General features: G+C 47.0%; 1 pseudogene; it reads right to left on the bottom strand.

Moving 5' to 3' along the window:
- Positions 1–8,056: 8,056 nt before the first annotated feature.
- LOC123616553 (5S ribosomal RNA) lies at positions 8,057–8,175 on the bottom strand (annotated as a pseudogene).
- Positions 8,176–10,952: the final 2,777 nt, after the last annotated feature.

Raw genomic sequence — 10,952 nt, 5'->3', positions numbered from 1 at the left:
CTTTCACTTTTCGCCTTTTAAAGCAAAAATCCTCTTCAGATTTTTTTTTCAGTTAGCAAAAACAGGTGCTAATATGGGTCTTTCACGAAAGCGAAGTATTCGTAAAATGAACTTAACAAAAAACGGGGGATACCTGTACCACTCAAACGTGTGAAGGAGGTTTGAGGAACGTAGTGACAATTGAGGCAAACTAAAAATATAAGTAGTATTTCTTTCTCACGTAAAAAGAACTATAAAGTTCTGTGTTAAACTCTGTAATGGTTTGGGAAAGGAAACAAGGATGTGTCTGATTTTTAAAAAAAAAAACACTGATACATATACACTTAAAGAAGAAATTTGGGGGAGCGAAGACAGAATATTCAAACTGAAACTATGTATTTATTGTTACCACTGTGAAAAAAGGGCACAACCTGCCAAATCAACTTGGAGCACAAATACGGCTGCATTTCTTTTATTTTTCAAATCGGTTACTTGAACTTTCTTAGGTCCTGTTAGCAGAGAGGTCAGTAGTCCCTTCTTGAGGCTCCTCAGCCCACCTGCCCCCAATTTCTCAGGAATGCTGGGCCATGAACTCATCACAGAGACAGTCAAAACCCCCAACAGAAAGAATAGAGTCACATTGACCCAGTCCTGCCTTCCCTTCCTCCTGCCTTCCCTTCCCACTACCTGAGGCCAAAGACGTCCAGGATGCTCGGGACACAAGTTGTCCCTTTGGTACAGCTTTGATTTCAGCACAAAGTAGATTATGGAAGGGCCTCCAGTCCCAGCTCTGCTGGCATCCTTTTTCTTTGAGAACAGTGACTGACTGCTTTGAGCTGAAATCACCCTCTTTGCAAATGTTTAAGCAAGTCTCTGTGTTACACACGGGTCAATGACCTGAGCCCTGCCATCCGTGAGTCAGTGATCTCACCCCTCTTCCTGTTCTGAGCCTGGGTCTGAGCCTCTTGGGGAGCCCAGTGACTGTCGCAACTTCCAGCCTAGGGAGGAGGAGCTGGCTCTCATTCCCTGTCTGACAGAAAGGCCCAGGGTCCCTTTGCAAGTTGATGTGCTTTTCCCGTGCCCCGTCCCTGGGAGCCCACGTTTGCAAGCATGCAGGAGATTTCTGGACTGACCAGCAGAGCAAAAAGATTTATTATTTCAACAAATGATTATTAAGTGATCAACGTGTGCCGGACACAATCCTAGCTGCCTGGCATTCCTCAGAGAACCAAACAGACAAAAATCCATCCCTTCTGGAACTTCCGTTCTGGTGGGAGGGAAGACAGACAACATTCACAATAAATAAGGAAACTGTATCAAGTGTGAGAAGTACTAGGGGAGGGAGATGAAAGAACAGGTAAGTGGGATCGAGAGTTCTAGAAGGTCTGCTTCCAGGTGGTTTTTCTGTCTGGGATAGATACCGAGAAGCAGCAGTCAATTGCACCTGCTAATAGCAACAACAGTAATAATTACAGCCTCTCCGGGGACCCCATTTAATCTCTGCATTAGCAGGTATTCTGTTCCACGTAAGGCTTGAGATCTACGCTTTACACATTCCAAAGTAGTCTCAGGTTTGTTGTCTCCTATCTTAAGCAACCCATGAAGACTTCATTTACTGTAGCTGAGAAAGGTTAAGTGACTTTCCCAAGGGCACATGGCTACCAAGTGTCAGAGCGAGAATTCCAATAAGGCTTTCTTGACTCCATTATATGATTTTCTCAATGCATTTGTAAAAAGTACAAGACATGCAGCCAGAAGATCCAAAATTGAGACCCAGCATTGTGTCTTACTATGTGCACAAAACCTTGAAAAATTCCCTGCAAATATAAGATAAGACGGGATTTGAAATTACATTATAAATCATAAGGCACGGTATAAATGGGATGCTTTGGGGCAAATCTGCAGGCTGCCTTAATGCTCCACTTACCTACTATCTGCGTGATTCATTAAGTAAATAAATATAATTAAAAAGTTATTTTTATAGCATGCTGCACACAACTCCCAAAGCAATTCTTACTCAAGCTGGACAAATTAAAACAGTATATGTTTTCTGTCTGTAAACTAATTATCTGATTCAAATGGAATCAAACCAACCCACTTCTAAGGTGTTCTGTAACAGCAAAATCACACTGAATGCATTGAAGAAGCACTGGTACATGGTCCTTGTTAGGAGCATCTAAGCGCTCGGTGTGGAGGAAAGGACATTTGTGTGGCAGATCCCAGGAGTACAGTTGTGGCTGGGAACAACCAGTTGGATTTATTGTCCTTTTCCAGGCCTCTGCTTCCTCTTTGTTATCTTGGTTATCTCAGCAATTGGAGAATGCCCACCAGTGAACAGAAAGTGTCACATTGTCCTGACAGGTGGCTGGTACTGAGCCCATTAGTCTAAGCTAAGAAGTAAGACTGAATTCAGCTTCTGGGAAAGCTCAGAAGATGCAGACTACAGGAGGGGAGGAGTTATGGCCTGAATGCTTGTGTCCCCTGCAAATACATATGTTGAAGCCTTAATCCCCAAAATGTTAGTATTTGGACATGGGGTCTATGGGAGGTAATTAGGTTTGGATGAGGTCATAGGGGAGGAGCCTCCAGGATGGGCCTGGTGCCCTTACAAAGGGATGAAAAGATGAAAAATCCCAGCACCCTCTCTCTCTTTTTCTCCTCCATGTGGAGAAACCAGGAAGAGGGCCCTCACTAGAACCCAGCCATCCAGCCTCTGGGGCTGTGGGAAATAAATGTTCGTAATTTACTGGACACTGAGGAAACAGGTGACCGTCACTAAACACCCCAGAAATCAGACGCCCTGCCGTCTCTTGACAACCTCAAAATGCAGCCTGACTGTGGGCATCCGCTGAGGGGCACTGCTCCTTCTGCAGGTGGCTCTCTTAAAGAGGTGGCATTTGGCAGGGTGTGTGGGGGTTGTCCTTTGAGCCATCAGCGTAATTCTTTGGAATTTGGGAAAAAGAGCCAGAGTCAACTCAGGATTGCCCGGGACAAACTCTCCAGCCTGCTGCGTTTGCTGCTGCCGTCTGGGCCCCTCTATTTGGGGTGGGAGACGGAAGTTAGAGAAGAAAAATTCTCAGCCAGATGCCATCTTTGACTCTCTCGGAATCTTAACAAGGAATCCCTCCAGCTTCAGATGGAGGCCATTTCTCTTTGTCTTTCCCCAGTGATAGGAGAATAATTGGTTCCCATCATCTTCGAGGTAGATAATCTCACTAGCGTGAACAGTTGCCACACCCCAGAGTGGGCTGCGAGGCTGAGACAAAGGCAGGTTCTAGGATTTTGCAGATAGATTCAATTTAAACTGTTTTGTGTCCCTGTCTCCTCTGCGACATGAACTTTTGGCTTGAAAGCAATGATAATCATGATGTTAGCATTTCCCACATCCTTTATATTTATTCCTGGAGTTCTTTCGCCATCTAGCTTGGTTCATGCTCTATTCTTTCCCGTGAAAATGAGACTTGCCTACTTCCATTTTGAACCTGGGCTCATCAAGGTCTCTCTGTCTTTTGGATGGTTTTATCCAGCTTTTCTCGGCATCCTGATGGTAAGGAGCTGCAGAGGCAGGGAGAGGACACTTTTTCTGCATCCTCCAAGCTGGGAGGGTGGACAAAGAGGTTATTCTCTTTCCTTGTTGCTCTAAAGTCTCCCACCCTGACCGTGGGGACAAGAGAGCAGACAATACTTGGCAGCTCAATAAAGGTGCAGCTTATTTTTAGAAAACATTTCCCCCCTGAGGGCAAGCATATTCCCTTTGTAGAAGCACAGGGCTTGGACTGTTTGATTTCAGAACCATTTCAGAAAATACACGTGCCTCTTGTCTTGGTTTGGACTGCTGTAACAAGAATCACATAAACTGATTGCTTAAATAGCATCGATTATTCTTTGAGTGAATGGCTATGAAATTCCAGGATCACAGCTTTCTTTACAGCCTAGTGCTCTGAGGGCAGTTACTGCAGCCACGTGGAGGGAGCATCTACATGGAGCAGAGCACTTCCTTTTCAGAGGGGCTTTCCTTTCCCACTGCATCTCTGGGAAGATGCATCAGGCCCCTGAAACAGTCAGTCTGTCCTGTTCCCCGTAGGCTTGAGACTTGACATCCTTGGGGGTGGGGCAGGGCCCCCCTGGAGCTGGAATCAGCTGTCTTCATGAAGACTTGGAAAGATGACGGAGGGGAGTGATGTGGCTGAGACCCTCCTTGGTGGGGATGCTGTTGAGGGATCCCCTCACTGGCACTGAGCGTCTATAGGATAAACCCAAACACGTCTCTACATCGATGCCATTTTTAGGCGCCCAGAGGGAAAGAGAATATTTTCATTGGCTTTGGTTTCTTATCTTTTGCCTAAGTGAGATTTCAGCCAAGGCATTTGCAACTTGAAAAGTCCAGGGCTCACTCTCAAATGCTCCATCACCAGCAGGAGCCAGTTACCAGCAAAGATCGCACTTTGGTGAGAAAAGGCAGGTGCAACCACAGACCCCTCAATGCCCACGGAAGCCCAGCCCCATGTGGCATTTGTCTTTCACACCTTGTACACTCACAGTTCTGCTCCTGCCTCTTAGCTGTCACGCAGATGCGCACTAGTGGCCATTCAGGGTGCCAGAGAGGCAGGTGTATTTGTCTGGGGCATTAAGGTGTGAGAAAACAAATCCTGTGTAGAACGAATGTGGAGAATGCTTATTTACTCGTTAGACATTTCAAACCATGTTTTCTGTAAAACTGGCTCCCAGGCAAGAGAAGCCACATAAAAAAAAATCTCAGGGGTTGAGATGATCAAAGCACAAGAGTGAAATAGAGGAGAGTCTGAAACAGCTCTTCCAAATGGGAGGAACCTTATTATCTCTTAGGAGAAGGGGCTTGGAAATTAAGAGTAGAGTAAGGAGACCTAATTCCTACAGAATATGCTTTTGCTGCATTTGATTTGTTGCTATGTATGTGCAATAGCTGTTCAAAAGTTTATAATTCATCATATTTAATATATATAGCTTTTTCCACATCTTACAGTGATATTCATACCATTCTTATGTATTTCCTTTTCAAGAAGCATTGGATACTACACTTACTGAGCTTATTAAGTGCCAACTGCTTAAACACCTCGTTTCACCCCAACTACATCCATGCAACGAAACGGAATGACCACTTCACAGGTTTACAGGTGAGAAAGCTGAGGCTCACCCACGCAGTCACTCACCCCAGGGCACACGGTCAGGAAGTGGCAGGATTATATTAAACTACCAGCCCTCTGTCTGCAGAGTCCCTGTCAGGCCACCTTCTGGCCTCCTGTATAAATCCTGAGCAAAGGGATCTGGATAAGCTTAGGGGAAATTTTCCAGAGAAAGGATTCTCTGTTTAATATGGACTGAGAAGCAGACGAGGACGTGGAGCCAGTCTCCTCCCTCCTCTCGCGTGGACACACTTCCTGTTTTCCCACTTGCCTTTTCTGGGATGTTGCTTCCCCTGAGCCTCAGCAATACCTAACTCTGCGTTGTCTCCCAGGCGGTGTGGACAAGACAGCAATTAGCTGTTCTCACCTCCTGTGTGCTCCTTCATGTTTTAGTATCTCTTAATCAAGCCTCCATCCACAGCTCCTCTGCCCCTACCTCTCTCTCTCTCTCTCACTCTCTCTCTCTTGCTCTCTCTCACGCACACACACACACTTCTGCATTCACCTTCAAATCTGCCAAACCAACACTCTTACACCAGAATATTGACTCTACACTGTGAGACTTAATTAATTCCAGAGACTGGAATTAACCTTTGATCCAAGTATGAATAGGAGCAGAATGCATGAACTGAATCAGCAGCACAGATCTCTATACCCAAGGCTGTACTCTTGTGCAGGGGGACATAATGACACATGCATGGTCTTCTCTTAGGAGCCTCAGGGGACCCGTCCATGCCATACACTGAATGTTTGTGTCCTCCCAAAATTCATATGTTAAAATCCAAATTCCCAATGTGATGGTAGTAAGGGGTGGGGCCCTTGGGAAGTGATTAGGTCATGAGGGTGGAGCCTCATGAATGGGATCACTGCTCTTATAAAAGAGACTCTGGAGAGCTCCTTCGTCCCTTCCACGTGAGGACGCAGCAAGAAGACGGCCATCTGTGAACCAGGAATCAGCCCTCACCAGACACTGAGTCTGCTGACACCTTGAACTTTCCAGCCTCCAGAGGTGTGAGGAATAAATCCTGTTGTTTATGACCCACCCAGTCTATGGAACTCATTATAGCAGCCCAAACGGACTAGGACACCCCCTAAAAAGTCCCTATCCCTACCCGCAGTGGGCAATGCCACGATTTCCTTTTGCAGGAGGCTTTGATGCTGTTAAAACGCACTTGGCCCCGAAGGGTAACCTGGGGTGGTGGTGAGAGAGCCCCTTCCCCACCTCCCCCTGGGCTGCCGTGTGTGGTTCTGCAGACTGTACACTCGGCAGCTTGAGAGGTGTCTTTACATCATAATCTGGGGGTTGTGTATTTTCGTGACAATTTTTTGGCAGATGGCAGTCAAAGGTCTACTACCGGTGCTGCCCAACCCCAACAGGACAGAACCCACTTTATCCAGATCGCCTTGCTGTTTTCACTCACTGGAAAGGGGTGCAGGCATCATGAACCATGTCTGCCCCAGTGTCTTCTTTCCCCCAGGGCTTGTGCTTCTCTGATGGCTTCAGTCTCCCTCCTTCTGCATCTTAAGCAGGATCAGTGTCCTACTCTACATAGAAGACCTTGCCTGGAACTCCAGCCCAGGACCTCATGGTCAGTCATAGAGTAGGGAGAAGGGGTTGGAGTGGGCAGTCAGGGTCCAAGGGTGCTCACGTGTTCTCCTTGTCAACTAGCGCTGTCTCCAGCTCTCGAGGCGCTCCCACTCCCCAACCCAAATGCCTTCAGCTGCTCTGCCACTGCCCCTACTGCTCCTAGGCTCCTCTCGTCTCCCCCAGACTCGGCGTAGTCATCTTTGGACGCACAGGGATGACTGTAGTTATCAACACGGAGGGGGCTGAGGTTCTGGAGGGCTCTGTCCCCACTGTTACAGCCCCCATTGTAGGTTCCCAAAATGTTCACTCTGCTCTCAGTTCTTACAGCTATCTTTCTCAACAAACTGGGGACGGGACCCAAGAGCAAAGCTAAAAGACATTTGTAAGGACCCCACATTCCCACCCCAAAACTATCCCAGCCTTCAACAATCCATAGGAGTCCCAGGACTTCAGCTGTCTGTTGTCCCAAAGTGAATTCCCAGCCTTCCTAGATCATCCTCTGGGAAGACGGGTCACCTCTGGGCCACAGCTCGGACATCCAGTGTCTTAGAGACTAACTCAGTATCTTTTATCATCCATGGGCTTTCTCTTTCTTATAAGATTAGTTTATTTACTTATTTGTTTATTTATTTATTGAAGTATAGTTGATTTACAGTATTGTGATAGTTTCAGGTGTACAGCAAAGTGATTCAGTTATACACACATATATAGAATACATATATATTCTTTTTCAGATTCTTTTCCATTATAGGTTATTACAAGATAATGAATCTAGAGTTCCCTGTGCTATACAGTAGGTACTTGTTTCCACTTTATATATAATAGTGTGTATCTGTTAATTCCAAACTTGTAATTTATCCCTGTCCCTGCCTTTCCCCTTTGGTAACCATAAGTTTCTTTTCTATGTCTGTGAATCTATTTATGTTGTGCAAATAAATTCATTTGCAACATTTTTTAGATTTCATATGTAAGTGATATGATATTTGTCTTTCTCTGTCCGACTTACTTCACTTTGTGTGATCATCTCTAGGTCCATTCATTTTGCAGCAAATGGAATTGTTTCATTCTTTTTAATGACTGAGTAATATTCCATTGTGTAGATATGTGTGTGTGTATACACACCCCCCACACACACACATCTCCTTTATCCATTCATTTATCAATGGACATTTAGGTGGTTTCCATGTCTTGGCTATTGTAAATAGTGCTGCTATGAACACTGGGGTGCATGTACCTTTTCGAATTTAGAGTTTTCATCCTTTCCAAATGTATGCCCAGCAGCAGGATTGCTGGGTCATATGGTAACTCTATTTTTAAATATTTTTAAAGCCTGCAGCACCTGGTATTCCCAGGGAGTCTCCCATCTAAGTACTAACCAGGCCCACCCCTGTTTAGCTTACAAGATCAGATGAGATCAGGCTAGTTTGGGGTGGTGTGGCCATAGACTATTTTTAGTTTTTTAAGGAACCACCATACCGTTTTCCATAGTGGCTGCCATCAGTTTGCATTCCCACCAACAGTATACAAGTATTTTGAATTTTAAAAGCCGTAAAGTTACCCTCCAACCTCCACCAAACTATTTCCTATGCCTTTGTAGACAGGGAAATACCCCAGGCAGCTCTGGGGGCTCCGTCTGAAAACAAGGGTCCTTGGCGGGTGCCTGGGCCTATCAACTTCCTAGGTGGACGCAAAACCAAGCCCCCCTCTACAGCTCCGTCAGGGGGGCTTCTGCCTGTGTTTCCCACACAGGGCCCCTGGGCAGGCAGAGTCTCCACTCCGATGGAGCACGGCCCCCAGAACCTTGGTCGGTGCCTGCATTGGGAGATTATTATTTACAGCCCCTTAATGTCTGCTTTCCATTCCCTGCTTCTTAGGAAGTAATAAAAAGGGAGACATACTTGCACCTGCCCTAAAGACTCACCTTGCTGCAGACAAGGGCTTCTGGTGATTTAGGTCCACCCTCTCAGTGGGGCCGTGCAGAGGTTTCCGCAGATCTATAATTACACTCCCTGTTCCACAGGGCTCTGAGGCAGCCCTTTCGGTCTGTCTAAAACAGGGCGGTGTATTTATGTGTAAGCCAGCCAGCCAGCCAGCGAGGGCAAGCCCACCAACCTGGGAGGGTCGAGGGCCTGATCCCATAAATTAATCCCGGATCCTGGCAGCGCTCAGGGCAGGCGAGCCATCAATAAAACATCAAAGGCCGGTGCCATTAGAGGAGGCAAAGCAGGATATTTTATTCATGACTGTATTTTGAAGGGGTTTGCTCATGACTCACAAATTATTCATGAGCTTCTTTCTATTTTTAAATGCAAATTACAAGGTGCTTAAAGGGGCAGAAATGCTACACACACACCCCCACCCCGGGTACCACTCTGGGCGATTTTGGGGAAAGACTGTCCCATTTCAGGTACAGAGCGTCTTTGCTTCCAGAGTTCTATCCCACAACACAGTCATCATTGTTCCCCCAAGGGCCTCACCCGGCCAATCAAAAGGCAAGCTGAGCACCTGCCTCCCGGGCCCGCCTCTCTGCCACTCATTGTACCAACAGCTCGTGGCCAATCAGAACCAGAGGCCGGCTGCTGCCACAGGGGCCTCAGCGGTCATCTCCTGCAGTGCTGATGATCTGTGATCTGGAAATGGATTCTGACTCTCCCAGGGTGCTTGTTAAAGGTGCAGATTCCTGGGCCTTTCTGACTTTCCAAATCAGTACCTGTGTGATGGGGTCCAGGAATTATCATTCTAAATAAGTTACCCCCAGTGATTCTTACACAGAGTGCAATTTAAGAAACACTGAGCTGGTCCAGAGGTTGTCCGACTTCAGCATGTATTAGAGTCACCTAGATGACTCGTTAAGACACAGATAGTTGAGTCCCAGCCCCAGAGTTTCTGATTCAGTAGGTCTAGGGTGGGGCCTGAGAATTTGAATCTCCAGCCAGTTCCCAGGTGATGCTGACTGATGCCGCTGGTCTGGGGACCACACCTGGAGAACCCCTGACCTCCTGAAGACTACTGAGGCTTGGGTTTGACAAAGGCCACACATCTGGATCAAAGAACGGTCTTACCCAGAAGGTTCCCCAGTCCCCAGGCCTATAGGCCACTATAGACCGCTGCCTCCCATCACATCCCCTAAACCTTTCGCAGTTTTGAGTGCGTTCCCAGAGCCTTCTGGCTTGCCAGAATATGGCCAGAGCAGTGACATAATTTAAATATTACGACAGCTTTAAGAAAATTTTGCCAAGTCCTTCTCTTCAATCCTGCATCCGAATTCTCCACATATACTCCCGAGGCATCTGCTTTAGGGAGTACCCTGCCTGCGTCTTGACCCAACAAACACCAATTAAGCTCTTACCATGTATGCAGTGGTGATGGGAAAATGCAGAGTTGCTGCTCTCAGAGAACACAGTACACAGTTTCAAATACAAACAGGTAATTTTAATGTGTTGCTGTTTGGGGTCACTGAGAGGGTCATATAACAGCCCAGGTTGAGGGGGAGGCAACATGAGAGCTGAGTCTGGAAGGATGTAAAGATTCAGAGGAATGAGAAGATCAGCTTAAGCAAATGAACAAGGATGAGAAATAGCATTGGCAAGTGACAGGTCCAGGAGCAAGTGAGGGGGGCTTCTGCAGGTCTTCAGTCTGTGTGACAGCATCTATGACATTTTAAAGTGATTCATCTAGTGCTTAGAGAAGACGCAGGAGGGAGTGAGAAGGTGGGAGACGCTGGGCGTGGAGAACTTTCCCAGCTTTTGTGCAATGAGCCAGAAAGGAGAAGAAAGTGGAGCCATGAGCCTGTGACACTGCATGAACGTGACCTTGACCCTCGGCCTCCGAGGGTCACTGCACGCTTTGGGAGAGAGTGAGGCCTGGGGCCAGCAAACAGGCAGTTGGCAAGGATTTTCCGAAGATACCCTGCAGCTGGCCTTGGGGAAGCCAGGATCCCGGGTGGCCCTCAGAAGGGCCCTGCAGAATCATTCATTCACTGGGCTTCTCCCACCTCCTGCTCCCTGGTGTCCAGGTTAAACTGTCTGTCAGGCCAGCTTCACCATATCCTTTTCCAAGAAGACTTCCCCACTCTCCCATTTAAAAGCAAATTTCCCCTCCTGTCAGCTGAGCTCCGGGAGCATTGGATCTGTGCCTTCCTTATAACACGTAACACTTCCTTGTGGACTTGTCATTTCCTCACTGAGACCAAGATTCTTGAGGGCAGAGGCCATATCTCATTC

Source organism: Camelus bactrianus, chromosome 21 (genome assembly GCF_048773025.1).
Source record: "Camelus bactrianus isolate YW-2024 breed Bactrian camel chromosome 21, ASM4877302v1, whole genome shotgun sequence".
NCBI lineage: Eukaryota > Metazoa > Chordata > Mammalia > Artiodactyla > Camelidae > Camelus > Camelus bactrianus.
Note: the sequence above shows the minus strand (reverse complement) of the source record. Positions and strands in the feature narration are given on the sequence as shown.